Genomic DNA, 26,052 nt, shown 5'->3' with positions numbered 1-26,052 from the left:
CTTCTTTGTCGTGGAGATCAATAGCTTTTCAGCAACTTCTCTGTTACTTGGTAAAGCTTCTTTATCGTTGATCCAAGGTAAACTGACTTTATAGCGATCATCCACCCTCTTCAGAGTCTTGTGAAAGTGATCCCACACTGCTTCTTCTAACTCTGAGTCAGTTTTACTTTCTTTGGCATCTGTAATTCCCAGTGCTTCTAGCTTCCACAAGTTTTCTATGTCACTGCTGTGAGTCAACATCGACGTTATAGTTGAAGACATGGACAAGGAGTTTCTTTCTGAAACATTATCTTTTATCTTTCCCATGATTGTCCATCCAAGTACTGATTCCACAGCAGTTAGCCCATTTTCTAATTTTTGAATTCTTCCGGTTAACAGAACACCTGCGAAGTCAGCTCCAATAAGAACTTCTATCTTCAAATCCTTTTTTCCTACATCAGATGCATGGATATTCTTCTGTCTTAGTTTTTCTATCTATGGTCTAGGCTGTAAACTGACTACTGGTCCACAAATCTTCGACTGTTCCAACAAGATTAGTCGTCTAGAAAAATCACCTCTTAGGCTTCTAACGTTCACTTCATAGCGTTTGTGAATTTCTCTCTTTGTTGTTACTCAGTCTCCTTTAATCTGTATGAACGTTGCGATCCTGTATCGATAAGTGCTCTTACTGTCTTCTGCTTTATGTTTGCGTCTATATTAATTAATAGTGTTTGAAGAAACACTTCATCTAGGAAATTAGTGCTCTCAAGTGATACGTTTTGTGTTTCCTCTTCCTTATTCTTTTCAACATCATTCCTCTTTTGATTGGTGGGCAAATCCGGACACATGACACCCCAATGTCTTTTCGAGCATATCATAACATCGTACATTTGTCTTACATTGCTTGGCCCTGTGTCCAATTTTGAGGCAGAAGAAGCAACACTTCTTTTTCTTAATTTCATCATTCTTTTGACTCAGAGGCATCTTCTGAGCAACAAAGCAATCTCGACTTTCATGAAATTTTTCACAAAATATGCAAGAATTCTTCTCACTATAATAAGTTGCTTTATTAAGGCCTGAGAATAAATCATTTGCTGTAGGCACGAAATGTTCACTCTAGTACCTTTTATCTCTTCTACTTTCTCTCTTGGCACCCGAATCAATTAATTTAAATCCAGCTTTTACCAAAGAAATTCTTTTCTCTCCTTCCACTTCATTCTTTAAAAACAATAACAATTGTTTCAATTTCTCAGAGTGAGAATTTTCTGCTGTAATTATTGATGCATAATTTCTAATCTAAACTCGTAAAATTTCCTCTGGAATGCAAGATTCCACGAGCGGAAACAGCATTGCAGCGCATTTATCGCTTGTCATTCCTATTGACTCCAACGAACGCAAATATGACTCTAACTTGTCATACAATTCTGACATACTGCATTTTCTCTTTTGATCAGTGACATTTTTAATAATCAAACCTAATAATTCCCGAATATAGAATTCTACCAACAATTCTTCCCTGCCAAACCTATTTTTTAAGCTTTCTATAACTTTTTCATAATTTTCGGCAGTTGCAGGGAAGCTGTTTACAATATCCCGTGGTCTCGTACCGGGTACGGTCGCTTGAACGAGATAATACATCTTATCCTCGTTTTGAATTTCTTTATCTTCATGTATTCGCCGAAATTTTCCCCAAAACGGTAACCAATCTTTAATTTCGCCACCGAATTGTTTTAACTCTATTTTAGGTAATTTCAGTTTCCGTTTGTTCGAATATGGCGGAATACTGCTAGTAGATTGTATCATTTGGCGATTAAAGAATAATTCCGTTTCTACTCGTATTAAATCTAATTTATCTTTGTATTCTTCAATTTTCGCCCATTCACATTGAAATTGATCATTTGAAGAAAATTCCGAATTTAATATTTGAGTATCAAATGCATTAAGTTCAACAGATAAACTTTCTAAAGTAACAAGTTTCGTTTTTACAGATTTTGCATCAGGAATTTCCTTTTCTAATGCTTGCAAAATTGCGCTAATTGTTCTCGTAAAAGACACTCTGACAGGTTTTCGTTTCTCAATTAACGATTCCATTTCAATAAAAATAAATTCAATAAAGTCAAATAGAATTAAACTCGATAAAACTAACAAAATTGCCTTGACTTGTCTTACCGATCACTTCCGTCGTCACCAAAATTGTTCGAGATTTTCAAGAACTAACCGTTCTCCTTTCTCCTAATAAACTTAAAATAAACTAACTTTACATATAAAATTCTACAGCCTTAATATTTATTTTCAAAATCCATAGAACTACAAGAAACTACAACAAAGATGAGATTGTTGCCACTCTTACAGTAATAAACTATGAAAAGAAAAATAACAACTGAGGCTGGGTTCTAACAGCTGGTCTTCCGTGAGGAAGATTACTTTCGCCAATATTATTTTATCTATACATCAACGATAAGCCAAATATCCCAGATACTACTTTTGCTTGCTATGCGGATGATACCGCAATCATGTGCAATTCTATTAGCCCCATCAAAGCAAGAGATAAGTTTCAAAAAGCCGTTAATATCCTCACCAAGTGGTTTTACACTTGGAAGATCAAAATCAATGCAATTAAGTCTCAAGTCGTATTTTTTAGACACAACTTCAAAGAAGTAAACAACATAACACTAGATGGTGCCACAGTACCTACAGTTAAAAATATTAAATACTTGGGTGTTATTCTTGACGATAAGCTTACATTCAGGCCGCATATTATGTATACTCGTGAAAAAGCTCACAAAGCTTTTAAGTCTATTTATGCCTTAATAGGGAGACATTCAAAATTACAACTAAGTACTAAGAGAATTCTCTATCTTCAAGCAATAAGACCGATTTTATTGTACGCAGCACCAGCATAGGCCGCTACAGCCAGATCAAATCGTCAGATTTTGCAAAGATTGCAAAATAAATTTCTTAGAACTATCACAGACTCACCGTGGTTTGTAAGAAACACTGCAATACATCATGGAATGAAAATCAAACCATTAGATAGCGAGATCTTAATTGCCTCACATAATTTCTACACCAAATGTAATAATCACGAAAATGAAGCTATACGTAGCATAGGAGATTATGACTGACTATACAGTCATAATCTCCTATGCTGCAAAAGACCAAGAACGATACACCATAACGAGTTATGGTGATCGATGTACATAGTGAATTTAATGTTTTTTCTACTTTTCATTGTTTACTCGTATTTATATTTACTTAATTATTGCAAAGCGATATGGACTTTGCGCCCCCGGAAGCAGGACTTTGATTTGTCTTATGTGTATAAAACTTCAGCGTTTGGTCAGTGCAACTATGCTTCGCCCATTACTGTTATATGCCTCAACTATTATGCCCACGCTATTCTGTTGCTCCAAGACACGGAGGAAGGAGGACACTCAGCCGTAGTACCTACGAGGAGAAAGTTATGCCAAAGTTTTTATGCTACAGATGTGTTAAATTTCTTTTACGATGTGAAAGTTATGCTTCAGATGTTAAATCGCTATTTTACCAAAGTTATGCCACTGTTACATACTGCCACATTGGATGTCATTCAACACTTCAAGTGTACAGGTTTATTCCAATACTTGGAATTTTTTTTTCACTTTTAGGATTCCTATTAAAGACAGTTATAGATAGGTAAAGACTTCAGGGTCGTATACCTATTGAATAAGCGAGGACCTAAGACCTAAGAAGGAGCTATTAACTTGATTATTTATATGGCCTATCATTGTAATCGTTGTTAGAATATTTTGTTTTCATAATTATATATTACTTTTTACTACTTTTAGCTTTTAGCTTTTTACATACTTTTAGCCTGTATGACATGTTGTTAAGAAAATAAAAAAAATACCTTGTTAGAATATTAAGATCAATTTTTTTCAGAATGTGAACCAATTTTTCGTACCTATTTCAGTCACGTAATTGATGCCACACTTGTGGAAAATAATAGTATTAAAATATTAAAGCTAAGAATCGGTCGTGCAGAAAATCTCACAAATTCTTCGTTCAAAAAAATTGTATGATTTTTTTCGTTCATTGAGTAATATCAGCATTTATTTCTGATAACTTTTTAAGAAAATCTGTTAGAACCCTTCGCTAACTTTTAAACAAATGAATGAAACTTACACAGGCTGCGCTGCCAAATTCTTTGGAAATTGCATTCTTAAAATGCTTTAAAAAATTAAAATTTCTTATCGAAATTTGTCTCACATGGAAAGAGGTTTTCATTCGATGATGCCATCGAAATTTCAAATAATAATTTATAGTTTGGTATTATAAATATTATAATTAAAATTATAAACCATTTGTTACTCACTAGTTTTCTTATACACACTTGAGCTTTATGAATTTTAAATTGAGGACGAATTGTTATATGCCAAAATAGTTTCAGATTATGTTTTCAGAAACTGTACTGCCTATATGTGTCAGAGCGGTGTCTTTGGAGTAAAATTTATCAGCGGTTCCCAACCGCTGAAGCACCGTGGTGTGCCGCCGGGTCTGAGTGTCACGGTGCTGTTCGCCCGCTATAACTCCTCCCCTTGCCAATCTTGACAAGTGTCCGCCGTGTCCCCGCCCCCATGAGACGCAGGCAGACGCCTCACACAGTGTCAGAGAGACACTAATACTGCAGTGATGGACAAGTTTTTGAAAAGGAAAGAACTGGACTCTGAACAAAATCTGGAGCCAGATGAGAGCCCGAGTATGAGTGGGGGTCAAAAGAAAGCAAAGATGGTTAAATTCTCTGGCGCAAGGCAATATAGCGAAAGCTATATTTCAGTTGGATTTATTTTCACTGGAGATGAACACAAACCAACTCCACTGTGCGTGGTGTGTGGTGAAAAGCTAGCTAACAGTGCTATGGTCATAAGCAAACTTAAACGCCATCTCCAAACGAAACACCCTTTGCTTCAAAACAAGAATGTGGACTATTTTGTTCGCCTGCGTGACAACATGGAGAAACAAGCAACTTTTATGAGAAAACAACAAAGGTAAATGAAAGAGCTCTTAAAGCTAGCTATCAAGTTGCTGAACTTATAGCCAAGACAAAAAAGTCGCACACTGTGGCAGAGACATTAATACTTCCTGCCTGCAAAGCTACTGTAGAGGAGATGCTCGGACCTGAAGAAGCAAAGGAAATAGCCAAAGTCCCTCTCTCAAACAACACAATTTCCAGACGTATTAATGACATGTCTGCAGACATCGAAAGTGTGGTTTTGGAAAAGATCCGTATCAGTGAGAAATTTGCATTGCAACTTGACGAGTCTACTGATATCAGTGGACATGCTCAACTCTTAGCTAATGTGCGTTTTGTTGATGGTGATGTAATTAGAGAAAACTTCTTTTTTTTGCAAGGTATTGCCAGAAAAAACAACAGGAGAAGAAATTTTTCGGGTCACATCAGAATACCTTGAACAAGGACTTAAGTGGGAAAACTGCACAAGTGTCTGCACCGATGGAGCTGCAGCCATGGTCGGGCGCACCAAAGGCTTTGTAAGCAGAGTGAAGGAAAGAAATCCAGATGTGATTATTACGCTTTGTTTTTTACACCGCGAGGCCCTCGTAGCCTTTACCATCAGCCTTAGTTCATGTGTTGGATGATGTTGTGCGCATGGTAAACATTGTAAAGTCACGACCCATGAAAAGTCGCATATTTGCAGCTTTGTGTGAGGAGATGGGAGCAAAGCATAAAACCTTGCTGTTTCATACGGAGGTCCGGTGGTTGTCGCGTGGCAAGGCCTTGGTTCGTGTGTATGAGCTGCGGGAGGAACTTAAAGTGTTTCTGACAAATGAGGGGTCAGATTACGCAAAGCAGCTTGCAAGTGATGAGTGGTGTGCAAGGCTGGCATACCTGGCAGATATATTTCATCATCTGAATGAATTGAACACCCGAATGCAAGGCCGAAATGAAAACCTGCTTACAAGTACAGATAAAATAAATGGATTCCGTTTAAATGTGCAACTCAGGCATCAACACGTGTAAAGTGGCAATCTTGAAATGTTCACACTCACCATGCAATGGCAAGGTGTTCACACTGCTGCACTGTGTGAGATAATAGTTAAGCATTTAAAAACTCTTGAGGAGAAGTTGTCATTTTATTTCTCTTCAGTCTCCACTGAATGCCTTGACTGGGTTAGGGACCCTTATAGCTCAGCATCAGTTGTTGGAAAGGAAATGACTTTACAGGAGCAGGAGGAACTAATTGAACTGAGACAAAATCGTGGTTGCAAGCTAAGATTTGCTGATCTACCTTTGGACAGTTTTTGGTTGGATACTGCCAAGGAGTTCCCCCTTCTGGCAAACAAAGCTATTTTGACATTGCTCCCTTTTTCCACTACATATCTGTGTGAGATTAGCTTTTCAAGCATGATTGCTATGAAAACCAAATACAGAGAGAGACTGAGAACTGTTGACGAAGAGCTACGTGTGTGTCTTTCTTCGATTCCAGCCAGAATATCAGCTTTGTGTTCAGCCAAACAGGCCCAGGTTTCGCACTAAAAGTATTTTATAATTTTTCACTATTCTGTTTACTTAATATTTCATAATAAAGTAATTATAAAATACTTTTTTTGTGCTTATTTGATTCCTATTCAAGAGAATTACTTTATTATAGTCAATATAGGCACAGAGTTAATTTTTTAACATTTTCTAATGGTGGTGTGCCTCGTGATTTTTTTCCCCGCGACAAGTGTGCCTTGGCCAAAAAAGGTTGGGAAACGCTGAAATATACTACTATGTATTGTATTGTTTTGTGTTTAAGTTGTTTCTTCAGTTTGTTTTCATCGTAAGCTTTCATGAAGGTAATTTTAAAATCTAATTTAGATTGTGCGTTATTTTCTAATTAGATCTTATTTAGGTCTGCAAGAAGTACCAATAATTAAATATTAAAGCTGTGGAGAGTTTCAGACAGAAATCCTTTGGTGTACAAGTAAATAAATGCTTACAGAAATGAATAAAATACTCCTTCGACGTTTCACATACAGATATTTTGGCTGAGACCTAATAATAATTTAGACTTGTTCTCTCAGAGTGATGTGTGTTTTGTGCCACACAAATGTTTCCACAAAATTCCTACAACAGATCATTAAGCGTCCCCCCTTTACTCATACTCATGTTCACGTGACTCGAGAACTCAGTGACGGTTTTCTCACCAAAATACCCACAGTTGGATAATTGTAGGTTACTGGGAATTACTACTTATACAGTAGAGAAGAATTTTGAAATTCGAAAAACTAAATTTCCGAAGTATTTGACAGTCCAATATGCGTAATATGCATTCATCTGTTTAAAAGTTAGTAAATCATTATCACAGATTTTCTCAAAAAGTTATCACAGATAAATAAAATACTGATCGAAAGCAATGAAGGAGAATATCGTGCATTTCTTTATAAATAAAAAACAAGGTGAGATTTCTTGCACAACCGAGTCTAAATGTTAATATTTTTATATAAATTTCTACAAATCTGACATCATTTACGTGATTCAACTAAGTACGGACAATTGATTCTGACTGTGAAAAAAAAATAATCTGCGTTTTGTTGCAAGATGTTTTCTTATTCAACACGGCTGTAATCAATGTGAGCACTGATTTAATGTTCGAAGTTCCCTGAGACTTCAGTTATCAATATACAAGCTGCATTTAAAGTAAAACACTGAATAAGAAAACAAGGTATTCTAACAACGATTGTAATGCCGATTTATATTAATAATCAAATCTGTATCTTCAAGTATTTAATTTGAATTTATGTCAGAGTTTGCAAATTTTCAGAGGCCTTAATCATGTTCGTTTTTAATGGTAATCAAAATAATGTGAAACTGGGCTGAAAACAATCAAAATCTTAAATTTTTTTCAATTTTTGTCATAAAATTTAATGTTCTAATATTGCTAATTAACGCCGCCCAGTCGGTATAGTGGGCAGGGAAGCTGACTGCGATACCGAAGGGCCTGGGTTCGAATCCCGGAGAGGGCATGGTTGTAACTGTCCGTCCCTTCATAGGAAAGGCGATGGTGGTCCACCTATTAGGTGCCTCCATAGTAAAGAGACCACCACATCCGGCCTTATATAGATTAATGGACTGGGTTACATTTGTAATTGTTCACAATCTACCATTAAAAAAAGCTAATTAACTGAACGGAAAATGCATCCGCAAGTCACGTAACATTGCTTCGATGGCCTCTAATTCTAGAATGTTTGCTTAAATGATTAGTGTTTCATTCGTATTATAAGTTAAGAATGGTAGAAAAGGGAGGCTTTCAATTCTGAACTTTTTAAATTCAACCAAAATTTTAAAATCCTCTAACGTAACATTTTCAGGTTTACAATGGGTTTTAATCTTTTTCTTTTTTAATCTGTTTTTAAAGTAAACCTAATGGTGCAATTAAAATATTCTAAGAATAGATGACTATGAATGTACATAAATGACTTTTTAAAAAAATCATTAAAGCAAAAATGAATTTTCATTCACAGCTTTGCAAATTTTCATTCAAGTTCCATTCATTCAAAACTGCCAAACTTCAGAATCGTATTTATTTGAAAATACAAATGCACTCTTCGTATCCTAATTTAATTTAAGTTTATTACCCGAGACTAAAGTTCCTTTATCCCCCAGATTTTTTACTTTTATTAAAAGTAAATCGGAAATTTTAATTTATATTTTACATTAGAATGCGAATACAATAACTGCATTATGAATCTACTTTATGAATCTGTTCACATTTGTCGAAGTTGAAATTGCAAATGATTTAAAACAGTGGTATTGAAACTGTGGGTCGCGACCACACTCTGAATTAATTTTCTCCCTTTCGAAAATTTCCAGGGGGATCACAAAGTGAATAAAAGTCCTAAAAAGTCTTCATTGAAGGTAAATAACAATAAGTTGAGTCTCTGACCAAAGCGCGCGGTCCAAAGCAAGTATCAGTGCGAACGAAGAACCGTCAGAGATGTAACAAGAACCCGTCCCCGTTGACATATTTTACGTTTGCGATCGAGATTCAGGATTGGCCTTCAACACGCACAATGTTCTGTTTGTCGCTTCGATATGGAAGGAAATAAATCGCGTGCTGAATGGGGAGATTAAAGGAAGCCCAAATAAATGCACATATTTATTTGCATTTCAACCATGTGGGCGCACATAGCCTTAAAAATGGGAAGGAATAGGCAGAATTTCTTTTTTGGTTTGTCACAAAAATATGAAAACACATTTCATTACTTTCGGAAAAAAATATTTTATGCAAATTTGCGACTCTATTTACAGTCGATATAGATATTGCCAACAAATGTTCAACAGAATACACAGAATTGCTATGTGACTTTCAGATCAGAGAAAACTGATGATGTCCTTTGACTGGAATTTTATAAATCATGCCTAACGAGAAGTAAATATGCCTCATAGTCATATGTTATTTATCGTCATCATTATTTGGAAGCTAGTATATTTGATAAAAAATATTTTCAATAGTAAAGCATACTAAGAGGAAAATCAGAACCAGAGAACGGAACAAACATCTTGAGAACTCCCTAAGAAATGCAAACACTTCAATCAAACCAGATATTCACAAATATAAAGAGAAAATTACATAAACTTTATTTCTTGCAAGGACAAACAAATTGTCAATTAAATTTTATTTTTAAATTGTAAAGTAAAATGTCAATTATTCTATTTTCCTATCATTACATTAAAAGAATCATAAATTAATAAAGAATTTTAATTATTTTAATATATTTTTAAGCTACTTTTGTCATCATCCACCCTTATAGTAAGGCAGTGCTGCCTCGCCAGATGAGTTATGTAAATCCCTGATTCACTTAAATTTTCTATTTATGCGATTTCTTATATACAGTAGATATTGTGCAAATTTGAAATAATGCAGTCAACCCCGTAAATTTATCGCTTATAGGGGAATTTAAAAAATTTCTTTCAGCAGTCAAACCAGAAAAAATCCGAGAATTTTCAAGTAAACCTATGCTAATAGTATGTGATTTGCTTATTTGAGAGGTCATGAGTAGCTACTGATATATGAGTAGCTACTGATATGATTGTGTAGTCCAAAATATCTCTTCTTCCGCTGTGGACCAGGGAAGCTAGACTCCTCTGGATTAAAGCGTCAAACAGACAGTCTCTATAATATAGCTGCTGAATGCTTGTATTAAAGAGAGTATCCTATTATAATAATTGCTGCCCCTTTCCCTAAAGCCTAAATGCGTTTTTTGTAATATTTTAAAATCTTGAAACTGCTAATTTCTTAATTTTGTTTTGCTTGAAGTATATCAATTTATGCTTAATAGTGAGAATGGGTCTTTAGAAAGGACTTTTAGACTTTCTTTAAAATTCTCTCGAATTTATATCAAGAGCAGAACCATTGTCGCACACGTTCTAAAACATATATCTAAACTAACTTCCTGAGAGTGCTTGCGGGGAATAACAACCGAACAAACAATATTAAGCACAAAATAATGCAATATATGTAAGATATTTTATTCAAAAGCTACCGCTCTGCCTCAAATAGGCAAAGCTGTTTCTTTAAAAAAACACAATTGATTCTTTAGCAATATTGCACCCAACTGTAAATTTAAATTACACAAAGCGCAAGGCTATATGAGAAAACTAGTGAGTAACGAATTGGTTGCAATTTTATTATAATAATTCTAATCTCAAACTGTAAATACATTTTTAATAGCTGTGGCATCATCGAATGGAAACCTGTTTCCGTGTCAGGCGCATTTCATAGAGAAATACGAAATGTTGTTATTAATTTTAAGAACACAACTTACGAAGGATTTGAGAGCCCAACTTGTATAAGCTGCATTCATTTGTTTAAAAGCTAGTAAAGGGTTATCACAGATTTTCTTAATATGTTATCAGAGATAAATGCCGATATTGACCAAACGTAATGAAGAACAATATAATACATTTTATAGAAACAGAGATATTTAGCTTTCATATTTTAATATTAAATTTTGTTGCTAATCGTTATAGTTTTTGATCAATTACGTGATTTGCTTCTGTAGAGCTGACTTCATGAGTCGAAAACTGATCTGCAAACTCTTACGTATGAAGCAACAATTGCTGACAAATAAAACAGTGCGCTTAATTTCACATTTTCGTAACTTTTATTTATGTCTCGATTACCCATAGTCTCGATTATTCGACGTAAATGAGACTCAACGGAGGTCGAATCGCAGAAAATACCAAAAGTGTTCTTTAAATAGGGCCACTGAAGAAGAAACAATAGTTTTTATTACAGAATTAAAACAATAAAAGATACGCAGAACCAACTGAAACCTTGTAATTACTGTATAATTTCACCGCTTTGAGGATTACACAAAGGTAAGATTATTTTACCAAAATGGGAAGGCAGATTTCTTGTGATGCTCTACAAAAATGGTGATTTGAAGATTTATCTGATGGTCCAAATTTTACTAATTTCCTCCGCTACTATTCTCTATCCCCTTTATCAGTAATCCTTTCTGACAGCATCGCTCCCGTTTCATCTTTTTTTTTTAATTTAATTTTATATATATATCAAAGAGCGATTGTTGAGATAGGCCTGTTGAGCAAAAAAATTAGCTTTAAAACGATGCACAAACATTAAATGCCATTCGAGTTTTAATCGCTGAGAATTATCCTAATCTTGCTTCTTTTGATACACGTTTGCATAAAACATGAACATGAGCTAATCGAAAACTAGTATTTATTGAAATTCAGGTCTTCGGTTCCGGTTTATTGAATTCGGGGTTACTTATTGAAATTTCGGTAATCATCCAGCGCTAAGGTAGGTAATATACCTAAAAAAGAAACTTATAAAATGAATAATACATTAAAAGAAATTTATAAAATTAATAATAAATTAAAAAGAAATTTTTCAAATAAAGTGTTGAAAGAAACGGCTAACAAATATTAGAAATCGGAAGCTAAGCCCAGGTGAAAGATGTCTGGAGCTTGAACTGGTGCAAACGGAAGATCTTTGTCTCAGAAAGGGACTTTTCGAAAAGAGGATGAATCCCGAAAGAGGGAAACTGCGAGGTACGGCAGCGGACAAATCAACACGATTTCCAGCAAAAGATGAATCGGCAACAAGCGATAAAAATTATACAAGAGAAAAGAAATCTTTTACGCTGGCTATTAACGTGAGTGACACAAGTATCCCTGCTTTACGAAAGTTTGCTTTATGCAATTTCGTTTTTAAGAAAGGGTTCTTTTTTGTTATATGAAAGACTGGCTTTAAGCCAGAAGACCAATATTAAGAAATGCAAATGTTTCATGTAATATTTGAGAAGAACGGTATGGTTTTAATTGTGAAAGTGTGCGCTAGTTTAGGCCATTTTTATGGGCATTTGCACTGTAAGATATTCCTCCCTCCTTCCAGTGTGTCTTCGTGGCGTGATGATAGCATACTCGGCGCGTATTAGAGAATTGCAGGTTCCAGTCCCGGCCAAGGCATTGCACTCTTCTGCTTCAAAATAATCTAATGACTCTACAGTGGCGCCCGAACTAATTGGTGAAAACTAATTGATGAATCCTGGTGGGATTCCCCGGATTTGACAACTGTGTCCCTTAATCCCCATTCGCCCTTTAACAATATGAACAGTCGCGCTTTAAGCTAAATAGTTGCTATTAACCTAATCATTTAAGAATTCAAGGTGCAGAATATAAAATCATATGTCTCTACATATAATAAAAGAAAGAGTCTGTCTGTGTGTGCGTCTTTCGTTTATGCTGCGTATAAGCTAATAGTCCAAGGGCTACGAAATTTGGTACATAGGTGCATCTAGACAAGAGCCAGTGCACCTCGAAGCGATTTATCAAAGTTCGAATCCAGTTTTTTAAAATTTTATCTTTTTTGATGAAATCGTATCATTTTGAATAGTTTCATTCTTTTAGAAATGTGGTTTTCGCAACAGTTTTTCATTCAATGCTTTGTGTACTGGACTATTGACTGTTGAAAATCAGCACTGCTGCTACTTGGAAAAATGAGGGCGATAATTCTGTGCAGTTTTTAAACTTAATGTTTTTCTTGGATACTGAACGTTTGTGGAGAGAAGGCAGCGGAAAATTGCTTAATTTATTTATTAGGCTAATTAATATTTCTATTAAGGGATATTGCTTATTTCATTGTAAATGATAATACATTTTTATTAAAATTTGTATCTTTTTTTTTTTTTTTTTTTTTTTTTTTTTTTTTTTTTTTTTTGATAAAGTTGTTCTGCAGAGTAAAATTCTGTGCAGTTTTTAAATTTAATGTTTGGTATTCCCTTTAGGCATTTTCCCGGTGCATTTAAAAGCCAGACGAAGGGTGGCTGCGGTAGCGACTACCTCTTTCAACAAGACAGCTGTCCGACTTGCTACCAGAAACTATTATCAAGAATATTTCAATCCAAATTTGTTACAGAGCTGATTAAGATGCACAGGAGAGGCGATGGCAGATTAAAAGCAGTGGCCACACCGGTCTTCGGATTTAATCCCATGACTTAATTACATAATACCTAATTGTGCATTTATTTCACTAACTCGCTTCGCACGAGGACTGTAAAAAATATTTACCTCAAAGCGACTCAATTATATCTATTTTGCCATGACACGAATTCCATGATTTGAGGACAATAAATACTTCAAAATTTCCTTCGAGGTATTTAAAAAAAAAATCTGATATGAAGAGCCACATAACTTCCTTGTACCGCCTAACAAATTATACACATCTTTTGCTGAATTTCATTTAAACTTATTTCCTCAAATTTCATTAGAAACATATTTCTCATTCAATGAATTCAGTTCCCACTTCGTAACAAGACAAAAGCACATTAAAGCTCAAAATATCTTCATTAAAAATCGTAAACTACAGAAACATATAAAGCACCAAACACAGTTAAAAACAGTTTAATAAGCATTTTTTCCAATTAAAATTAGAGTTTCTGCGCAAAAACAAGCAGTTCGGCAGCGGGCAGGAAGAGAGATTATTCACTGCACAGAACTGAAACTTTACAATTGGTTCAACTCGGCAAAAAGACACTGAAGTTGGGGAAGAAACGCACTTAATTCACTATTCTACTAAGAGTTTGAAATGCAAACAAATGCCGGCTTTTTTTTCTTTAGTGTCATTGAAGCAAATTATAAATTGTTGATAATTCTACAACTATTACATGCAGATTGTATGCCTTTCGGTTAAGGCATAAAAGCCTTAACCGAAAGAGAAGAACAACATAGTGCAATCACTTTAAAGCAAAAAGTGCACAGTTTATCAACGTATAAGAATAAAAAACTTACCGAGCCGGATAACAAAATGGCTATATAGAGAGTAACAGAGTGAGAAGCGGCCAATTGCTACCAAAAGGGAGGTTCACTACTACATGTTATAACAGTCCCATATACAAAATTTCAACTTTCTGAGGGTATTGTCTTTGAGTTAGGCGAGATACATACATATGTACGTACGTATGTACGTACGTAGAGACATCAAAAAAGAATCTCTCCTAAATCCATTTTAAATCCATTTTATTATCCGTTTTTCGAAAAAGAGTCCTTTATTCTGTCCGTACGTACAGATGTCACGCAAAAACATCGTACAAATGGATTCGAGAGCGGTCGAAGTATACATTTTCGTTTGAAATATGAGACCCGAAATGTTCCACTATTACAATACTTTCTTTACTTCGAACAAGAAAGCAAAAATAGTTAAAGAACAAAGGGGGGGGTCCCCCTAAAATTCCTACAAGTATTAAATCACAAATTATATTTACCATTTGCACTAATTTAAGCAGTTCTGGATACGCGACGTTAGCAGTCTTTCACCTTGCTCTTTAACCCTCTGAGCGACCAGGGTTTTCGCTAAGAAAGCGCAAATTTCCCAAAACTACTATGAGAAAAAATTATTTTTTTGTTTTTAATGTAAAAACTCTCCTCGTATGTCATACCTGGATTTGTTTTCTTTTGATATATTGCCTTAATTCTTTGAGATATTTTAATATGCACGTATATATACGTTCTTACAGATATCACAACAAATATTCTAGGCCGTATATATACGGCCTTGCCGCTTAGAGGGTTTTAAAGAGAGTTGAGTGTCAACTTCTATACGCTTACATACAGCAAAACTTAATATTTGTTTCTCTTTCAGTCTTTTACTTCTGCGAGAAGTATTTGGCCCAAAACTTTCGGCCATTTTTCCTTTTTCTTATTGCAATGAATGCGATAAAAAAGAGGTAGTGTGGGATTTCATTGGGGAGAAAAACAAAGCGGGTCCTTTAACAGTTCTAGGGAAAAAAGCAAAAGATCGCAATGCTAAGCGAATATATTCAAAAGGGAAAAAATAGACTGTGCAAATTCCTAACATATGTCAGCCCATCTGAGTTTTTGGAGCCAATAACTAGAGGTCGCTTTGATGAAGAACTGGGTATGTCAAGGGATTCTACTTCGTCGAAAGATAAATGTTTCCCTTTATTTTTTTATTTTTCTCTCCCTCCCACATCCATCCACTTACTGTTGTGTTCTATCTGATGATCGAGAGTGGAGACATTTTATTGCTTTTGATAAGCCTCGGGAAGATAAAAACTTAGCTTCATTGCATTTCCAATATATTTACTGGCAAACGGCGAGATTGGTAGATTTATTATTAAAATGGGTGGAGCTTGTGAATTTGTATGTACCTTTACTAAAATGTTTAGGATATGTACCTTTATAAAAATTCTTTTTTCTTCCTCCTTCTTTGTGAATTGCCAAACGGTAAAAAAAAAAAAAAAAAAAAATCGCATAAAATCATGTGTCGGCTCTTCTTTTAGCTCTGAACCGCTGTGTGTCGAGGTTTACTGCAAATAAAACGAAGTTTACTGTTTAGAACATGAGACAGTTTCATAATTTATTTTTATATTGTTGCTACTATTTTAGAAATCTAAATTTCACATTACTTTAGTTGCTGTTATTTGTAGTACGAATAAAAGTCTTCTCTTACAGTTTTTACTCTATTCAAGATTTTTTTTAACTCACGGAAGGTAAATTGGAAATCGTCTGTGAAGATTCTTTAATTTTTTATTTGTAGTAAATTATTTATTAATTATTAGTCTAAAAGTTAATTAATTTAGCATTGTATTTGTAGATTGGCAATAGTCGCAGATTTTTTTATTAGCTTACGTTTGTAAAGGATTATTCCTTTTTTCATGAAACATTTTACAAATTGAAAACTGATTAACTACGCCACCGATACTAAATTTTATTGCACTGAAATGCAGGTAACTTTATCAAGTTTCTTTTACCACATATTTAACAAACACTCAATGAGTCAAACTTTGCTGATATAGTGGACATCTTGGCTTCGCTGGGAAGATATCGTTGGACATAATGTGAAGCTGATTAATGCTCAGTTGAATGAAAAGTGTGGCTACCTCTTTCAACAAGACGGCTTGCTACCAGAGACCATTATCAAGAATATCTCAATCCAAATTTGTTACAGAGCTGATTAAGATACACAGGAGAGGCAAAGACTGATTAAAAGCAGTGGCCACACCGGTCTTCGGATTTAATCCCATGTGAATTTCTGTCAACGATATTTGCTTTGTACATCCAATCCACGCTAAGGCCTAGCATCTACACAATCTATCACCAATGCAGAGGATGTGACATACTGGTACGCGTGTGGAACGAAAGAGATTATCACATAAAAGTCTTCCACATCAGCAAAAGTGAGCACACTGAACATTCGTGAAATGTTAAAAAAAAATAGAGAGTTTATTTTGATTTATGTATAATAAAATTAAGCGATAGTTCTGTAATTTATTTATTATGTAATTTTAAAATGTTTCACAGAATTAGGAGCAGCTCCTTATAATTCAATGAATCTGTCATTATGCCTGGGAATTCCGTCTAATAATAAATTAATATTTTCATTAATCAGGCTAATTAATTTGAGATGAATAAGCGTATACGTGTAATTAAAAAACGGAGATTTGAGGTTTATTTTCTTTTTACATAAATAGTATATAAAATATTAAGGGATTTGAGGTAGCAACATGTCCTATACGTACAGACTAGAACCCATGGATTTGATACTTTATAAGGTATTTTCTCCCTCCTTTCCGTGTTCCTTCGTTGTGTAATTGGAAGCACGGTTGACCCTTATTTGTGGGGTCTGGAGGTGGAATACCGGTGAGTTGCATTGTGGATTTCTGGCGCTCGAACTAGAAAGGTAGTGGAAGGTAAATCGTCAACACCAGGAATTGGCAACTAGGTCCCCTAATCCCCAGTCACCTTTTAAAAGGGGAATAAAAAAGGTATTTTTCCCCTCTTTTCCGGATATTTTCGTAGTGTAAGTGGAAGCACCCTCGACGTGGGTTCGGGAAGTCCGGATTTAGAATCGGGAGTTACGCATACGAGTACTAGTTCAAAATCTGCCAGCTAAAAACGCAGATTGCATGACACGTCAAGTTATTTTTTTAACAAAATGAAGGATATCTTAAATAAGTTTGAAATTTCGCTTATAAAATATTTATCAAAACATACATAAAGAATGATAAAAATATCGCAAAGAAAAAAAAATCAAATTTTTATTTCCTATCTGAAATCTAACGTTAGCTACTTCCAAGATATTTTTGTTGGTTAAACTTAGTAATTCAAATACATTGAAAGCTAAATATTAATTTTTCAGATTGCCATTTATTTCAAATCATTCTAACATGTAAATGATTTTCTTTTTAAAATTTTAACTAAAAAAAAAAAAAAAAATTGAAAACATTCGAAGTGGGATAAAACTTGAGAGTAAATAATGACTACCCTTTCTCTTCGTCTTATTTATTAATTCTTTCATCGACGCATGAAAAAACATACATGTTTATACTTAAATAATTATGAGTTTCCTTTAGTTCTTGCTACAGTTTGACATTTGCTGGCGTTTTGATTTTTATAAAGCTTGTAACATCGGAGAAAAATTACTAGAAATATCTTCATCATATTGTAGATGCTCATTTCTCAATCGGGTTTTTTACCTCATTAATTTTCAACTGTGAACAAAAGCTGTTTATATAAGAATGCATCATAGAACAAAAAGATGTTTAGTGCAAAAATTCGTAACAGACCTTTTTTTTTATGAAAAGTCCGTATAAAATGTAATGAAACTCACATCTCCGAATCTTTGAATGAGATTTATATCACATTGTAAATTCTAAGGCATTTTTTGTTGCATTATGCAAAACATACTAAAATTTTACATATAATTTAAATCACATTATTTACATATGTACAAAATCCATAACAATATAGTTATTCAATCTCCTCCTCCTTAAGAACTGCATACTCCAGACAATGTGCTCCTGAATCGAATATTACTTTGTAGTCGTCCACATTTAATGGAGGAGATGACTCTTGAATGGTCATTTTGCCTAGTTGTAGTAATCCACATTTTCTCCCTATGATTCTAAAGGGAACAGCGCTGATTTGTTCCATCATTAGTCTCACGTACAATGTACCAGGTTTATAATCTAAATTGTACTTGTTTTTATTGCATAAAATAGAGCAGCTAGGACGTAATTGACACGGCGATGTAAAATTAGTTATTTCTTTATAATGAGCAAGTGATAAATAAATTGAAATATTGGAAGAATAGCAAATTATTCATTCAATATTTGAATGAATAACGAATTCAAATATTTACACTTGTTAAATGCTCCAAATAAAGGAACAATTCAGACATGCATATGTACATAATATGGGTCTTTAAAAATGTTATAGCCGAAAAGTAGATTTTAATTTTTAATTGCTTAGTTAAATATTCAGAAAAACTGCACATGTATTGCTGTTCATAATATGTTGTAGGTCAAAATATTTAAACCATTCCAAAACAAAATTAATTGATTATTCATATAATATTACAGATAAAAAAAAGAACCAATTAGCACTTAGATTAAATAAATTAGTGTTATTTCGTACATTCTTTTATTAATATTGGGATCGGGAAAATAAAGTAATTTTCATTTTGTTGGTTCTAGTATTTTTATAATTACGTTTCTGTTTAACTCGTTACTAAAATTTTAAATTATTAATAATAATTTGTCCCTATTAAGTAGACTGAAGTACGTTAATTTAACTCATTTATAACATATAATCCCTTTTTAAGCACACTTACGTAAGTCTTGGACTGAGCTTTTGGTTTATTTAAACAAAACAAAACATAACAAATAAACAAAACAAAAAAACAGAGTTGCCTCTTTTTTCAGTAAATGAAAGAAAGATATTTAGAAATTGAAATTATTATTTTTTGTCATGTAGGACATTACCTCCGTTGCATAAAGGTGTGTAAATTTATATTGAAAGTAATGTTGAGATGTAAATTTTGAGTAATAATTTATGCACTGCTTCTGCTTTTACCTTTATTAGCAAAGCTAGTTTAGGATTATTCTTTCCAATTTTACTCATCATTTCATTAACGATTGGCATTTGATAATTAAAATGCCAATATTTGCCTGAAAATTAAATATAACAAATCCTATTAGAAATCCCAGTTTATATTTGAAAATAAAAATGACTAAAAATATCTGCTGTTATTTGACAGAGTTGTTTGACAAATTATTCCCTTTAGCGCTTAGCATTGTATAAATTCTTGAATGATACGTAATTCGGTATCTTTATATTTAGCGTAAATTCGTTTTCCAAAAAGCTTGGACATCTCTCAGATTGCTCATTATATCTCAATTGCAAAAACCGTGCTCATTTAATTTTTTTGGAAAAAAGGTCTAGTTTAAGGTTTCTTAATTTTGTACAATTTTAAATTAAATGAATTGTCGTCAATCTGGTTGCAAATCAAGTTCAAAAAATAACGCGAATACATTTGGTAGCCAAACCCACCAGCGGCCGAGCGGTAAAGTCGCTGAACACTGGTACTTTCGGTTCCATGTTCGAATCCCTCGATGCATGGGAGTTTTCATGGTTTTCCCCATGTGTAGCGTGTATACGAGCCAGTTTCCCTGAAAAAGTCCTCCACGAAGGCATCCCTCCCGTTAGGCAGACAGCCCTAGTGTGCTTTGCCATAATTAAACCAGAACCATTTGGTAGCCAAAAGCATTATGAAATTAACGTATCTACAGAGAAATGATATAACTTATGCTCGAAAACCACCACTTTGTTTCTAAGAGGCAAAGCAGTTTTCAATTAAAAAAGAAAGCATATTACGTATATTATTCGTTTTTATTTTGAGGACTTTTTCAATTTTATTTTATACTGCAAAAAGGTACGCAAAACCTGGTGGTCAACAATTTGGCAGTATTTTATATTAAGTACTGAATTATTATATTTTATTATGTAATAATTTACTTCTTCGAATCAAAACTTGCTTCCAAATATTCCATTTCATAATATTCATCCAAAGTAAAAACGCATATCTAGACTTAAAATCTAAATTTGTCCAGTTTTTCATTCACCAAACAGTATAAGCTTACTTCTGTTTCGTTAGATTATTAATTAAAATATATATGTTACATCTTATGTATATTTATATATATACAAAGAGAATTTATATATATATATACAGAGAGAGAAATAAAATTTAAAGCATTTTATAAAGCAAGCCTTCATAGATGTAGTATTTTACTTGGGTATGAACTTTGCAGAAGTAATTGAAAGTTTTTACAAGTCAATTAAAAACCAAAGCCTTCGAATCATCAGAAGGGCACTGTTTTAGCATTGCTTTCAAACTATAGTTTGAGTAATATTTAAACATTATTCTTCTTTCATTAGTTATACTGCGAAAATGGTAGTTACAACTTTCGGCGCTAAATTTATTTGTTATATTAACTTAAATAAAACTATTTGTAAACAAATGTAACACTATATGTACTATATCTGCTTAATTGCAATGACAGTAATTTTGACTGCATTTGCATAAGGCTGTACAGAAGATTTATTTATATTGCTAAATACTGGCACTATATAAATTTCATTTGGCATTGTACATACAGGAAATGCTCAGCAAACCCACTTTCAATAACAATAGCTACTTTTTCAGTACTTTAAATTTTACAATTTAGAATTTTTGTAGCTCAAAGTAATAGTTTTATACACTTTTTAAAGTTTCTTTTCTATAGAAGAAATCTAAATAATCTTATACCTAAAGCACTGACTCAAATTAATTCCAATAATTCATCGCTTTAAATCGCTGTTTAGCAGAAGAAATTTAGTTCACGTAGGCATCAGTTCGAAAGCATTAAGTACATGGGGTAGCTTCAATATCTAAAATAATATACCAGGCCTTTGTTGAATAGTATACGGTAGATTTTTAGTTTTATTAGTTTAACAAAAGACTGAAAATTGAATGTCTTTTGCATCATCTTATGTATTTATATATTTAGAATTTTGAATTTGTTATAACGATCAATAACATCCTATAAGAAAAGTTATTATAGGTGAGGTTTATAAAGCGAATGTTTATTTAATTGCAAAGAGTTAACTGAATGCTCAAATCTTGGACAAGATTTAGGATTCGGAAGGTCGCACTATAGCGTTTTTCAGCCATTGGAATCTTTCAAAGCCTAAAGTAAAAACATTAATCATTCTAGTACTAGACACTTTAAACAAAAGACTACTATTGTCGCAATGTCAAGAGACCAGGAATTTCAAAATATGATTTCTATGGTGCTGATACTTGGACTTTCAACTTTCCTGGACGGAATTGAATTATCCATGATTAGGGCGTTCCAGAGTGGATTTTTCTCCATTCATACTCCTGCGATTTCAGATGCTCGGGCAAACTGTAAAATTTAAACTGTTTGTAAAATATACTTGATGTCAAAAATGTATTAAAAAAGACATTTCCAGATTTTCGATTTTTAAACTTATCCTTGAATTGTAAAATTACGTGTTTATCCTTTTAATAAATATCGGTAATTTTACAGACTCCTCTCTGATATTTTAAAGGACAGTTCTAAAAGTTAACTTCAAATAATAACTATTAATATTGATTAAATATTTCCCCTTTTTTCCTTTGCTTAGTAAATTTTATTCAGACCTTTTTAAATTTGAATTATCACCAGTTTTTATGTGAGAATAAAAGATTAATAAAAAAGAAATTATTTAATGATTGAAAGCAAGGTTATTATCTTAAGGTTTCTCGAAAAGCCAATATTTGGCTAGCTATAAAATAGCAGTGGGAAAGACACGATTCAATTTTTCGGGCTGCAGGGTAGTGGTCGTCACCCCTTAAGACCTAACGGACTACGAACTGGTGTGCAAAAATTAAGGACGAGACGGTTTTTCAATATAACTTTGTACAAAAGCTTTCCAAATCAACACATTTAATACCGTAAGATCCCAATACGTAAGGACATGAGTAATGTAAGCAACACTTACTATAAGAGAAATCAGAGGGTTAAAAAGAAGCTTTATTGAAAAAGTAGCATGGAACGCAATGCGACTGCAGGCCGAAACATCCCTGTGATGGGTCTCCAGCAAGAAACATCCGGTCTTTAATAGGGGATATGATCTCCCCTGACTGCTAGGCAGGTTTCACAGCGTCTGCCCATGCTGAGAATGAGGGTGTCGATGAGTTGTTGAGGCACTGCTGCCCATTCTTCTTGCAGCGCCAATCGAAGCTCCAGAATCGTTACTGGTGGCAAGGTACGAGCTGCCAAGCGTCTGCCTAGATAATCCCATACATGCTCGATGGGATTGAGATCCGGAGATCGTGCCGGCCAATCCATACGTTCAATATCCTCACTCTCTAAGAGCTGTTCGGCAGCTACTGTGCGATGACATGGTGCATTGTCCTCCATGAAAAGGAACTGCGGACCCATAGCGACTCTAAAAAGTAGCACATATGGAAGAAAAATCTCGTTACAATAACGGGTTGACTGAACCTGCGTCGAAGATGTGAAGGTCTGTAAGACTACCAAGCATGATGCCTCCCCAAACGAGGACACCGCCACCTCCATACCTGTCCCTTTCAATGATGTTCGAAGGGATGATTGCGGCTTCCCCGCTCTCTCCAGATGAGTATGCGATGAGAATCGCTACTCAGACTGAATCTGCTCTCATTTGTAAAGAGTACTCGTCCCCATTCATTGTCTCTCCAATTCCAGTGTTCCCGGCACCACAGAGAACGCCTTCTCCGATGGGCAGGCGTTAGAGGTACACACCGTACAGGGCGTCGTGCAAACAGACCACCACCGTGCAGTCTTCTGGCCACGGTAAAACGCGATATCGATCGTCCAGTCGCTTGTGTCGTGTGTCAAGCGATTTCTCCCGCTGTCTGCCGCCTGTTTCTTCTGGCCTGTAAGGCAATATACCGGTCATCTGCGGGTGTGGTTCCTCGTGGACGACCACTACTAACCCCCGGATAGCTGTTCCTGTAGTTTGAAATTGTTTCCAAAATCGTGAAACGATGCTGTGAGCAATTCCGAACTCTGCAGCCACACTTGTCGCACTGCGGCCTTCCTCCAACTTCCCAATGATTCGATCTCGGGTAAAAGCATCCAGATGTCGTCTAACAGATTGATTATTCGCCATTTCTCGCTGATGCAGCAACTCGGTGTGATTTTAACTGCTATACGGCGGGCAATCTCTTTGCCAGAAATATTGATCTTACACCGACAACATGCTTTATACTACTCAGACACTCCCCCATTACGTCTACCTGCATATCCGCGCATGTGCTACTGTACATTACTTTACTTAATCTCCTAATTGGTCTTTCTGTTCGCTCTGCCTCTTCGTTCAGCTGATATGCTAATTTTTCGACTTCGTCCTTAATTTTTGCACACCAGTGTATAATATTATATGTGGCGAACCACTAATATTAATTTTAAAAAACCCTCGCTGCGTCAGATCTTAAAAACAACATATTAATACGCAAAAACAATACTTAACTTTCCAATACATGTAATTCTATTTTTCATTTGTTAATATAATTTTTGAAACATTTGGTGTTCAGCAGCATGCCTTTATGGAAATTCAAGCTACGCCCCTGATTATCAGTAACAATTAAAACATTTTTAACATCTCACTGACACACATATTTCTTTCACATTGAAAAATTATATGAAAAGTACAAAAATCATACCCTCTTGTTCAGAAAGCTTCACATTTCGATGTCACTGAAAAGGAATTTCGCGAAAAGCAAGAACAAACGCAAAGCAATATCAATAATCTAAAACTGTTATGCAGCCAATTTTTAATTATTTTAAACATAATAATCATTGCTTACTCATAAATGGCGCCATCAATCAACAGTTAGACAAAGGAAAACGGAAACTTTACGCAGTTGTTAAATTTATAGAAAGAGTAGCTATTTTTTAGTAAAGTAAAGTAACGCAAATAAAAAATAGTCACTACGCTTCAATTTAAAAGAAACTACTCTGCTTTAATTCAGGAAATGAATGACATTCGAATGAATTTTTGTATTTTTTAATGCTTTAAAAAGTTTTAGAATTTTGACGGGTGGAGTGCATTTTAGATTACAGATGCGTGGATATGCATTCAATATAAAAATATTTGATATGATATTGAGCAAAATGATATCATCTTATGCGAAAGTTTACTGAACTGAGACTAGATCAATAATGGTTATACAGATGCTCTCTATATTATGATCCTCACTGCATACAGGAAAGCAAGTTGTATGTGAGGGCGATAAGGCGAAAATTTGTTTTTATTATGGAATATTCAAATCATCGAATACTCCAGTTCACGCTTTTTAAACGAATCGAATCATTGGAAGTCTAAACAAAAACTAAAATTAATTTTAATGGCACTATAAATATTTTTAATAGTTAATCAAGACTGGTTACGCTTCTCCTTTAAAACAAGTTATAAGTATGCTATAGCTTCGTAAGACAGTGGATTCACACTTTTTTTCCCTCGTATCCCTCAGACTTAATCATTTCGCTTACCCCTGAGGTAATTTATTAACTGTAAATTGCCGTAACCTACTACTGACCCTCCATACGTAAAACTCCTTCTAACATTAAAACCCACTGGCACTTCATCATTATTCTCGTAATATATCTTTACACTACTTTTATTTTTTAATGCAATAAAGTTAATAAACTGTAACGAACAAATTCAGAAATTTATAAGTTTTTTCCGAGGGGGATTCCGAAAAAGTTTAATTTCGAGGATGTTTTACATTGATATCCTCTGATATCCATTTTTCCTTCTCAGTTTGAGTAAACATGGCTTGAACGACGCTTCGAGGATTTTTTAAGTGAAACATTATGCCCTCTTCGTTTGTAAATTGTTTCGAATATCTTTGACAAGAATTTGTAAACTGTCTCGGATATTTTGGTCTCATTTTTGTTCAGTGAATGCTCTTCAGAAATGTAACGTTTCGAGAACACTAAGGATTAGTTTTATCAGACGCTCCGGAGTTTTGGTAACCCTCAACTTAGTTTATTTAATTTTGAAAGGGTGAATCGCGTACTTACATAGCCTTGCAAGTACGTGAAACCGTTTGTGAATTTTTAAGCTCATTTCAATCGCGTGGATTTCCAAATCTAGCTTATCGCAGCCTAAGCAAAATTGAAGCAGACTAAAAACCGGAATGATTTGCGACAAATAAGTTCTATCCCGTGCATAGAACTCTTTCCTAATTATTTACTCATTTTTATATAAGAAACACTTTAAAATTCATAACTTGATAAGAATACGAATTTAAAATAAAGCTTCGTACTCAAACTGGTCTTCATATCAGACTTTGAAAACAGCCAATGTGGACAATATATGATTCTCTTGTACAATATATGATTCTCTTGTAAGTTATAAGTTTTTTTCCTGCACTTCATCTAAACATGTATCCTCGAATTTCAATAAAGATAAAATTCTAATTTAATTATTTAGTTCTCAGTTCGGAAGACAGCAAAAGCACATCAAAATTCAAAGCACGGATAAATCGCAGAATAGGCTGCATCAGTCGATGCTGCGTTTACTTCTCTTATGCTTGGACACGCCTTTTTATGACGTAATATTGGTTACGCTTCTCCTTAAAAACAAGTTATAAGTATGCTATAGCTTCGTATTTAAAGTAAACTTAAATGAAGTTTTAACTGAGTCGAAATGGTAGGTTTATAATG

The sequence above is a fragment of the Stegodyphus dumicola genome, chromosome 9 (assembly GCF_044657685.1).
Source record: "Stegodyphus dumicola isolate Sdum_Otavi_A_Nest chromosome 9, ASM4465768v1".
Taxonomy (NCBI): Eukaryota; Metazoa; Arthropoda; class Arachnida; order Araneae; family Eresidae; genus Stegodyphus; species Stegodyphus dumicola.
The sequence above is the reverse complement of the archived record's forward strand: the minus strand, read 5'-3'. Positions refer to the sequence as shown.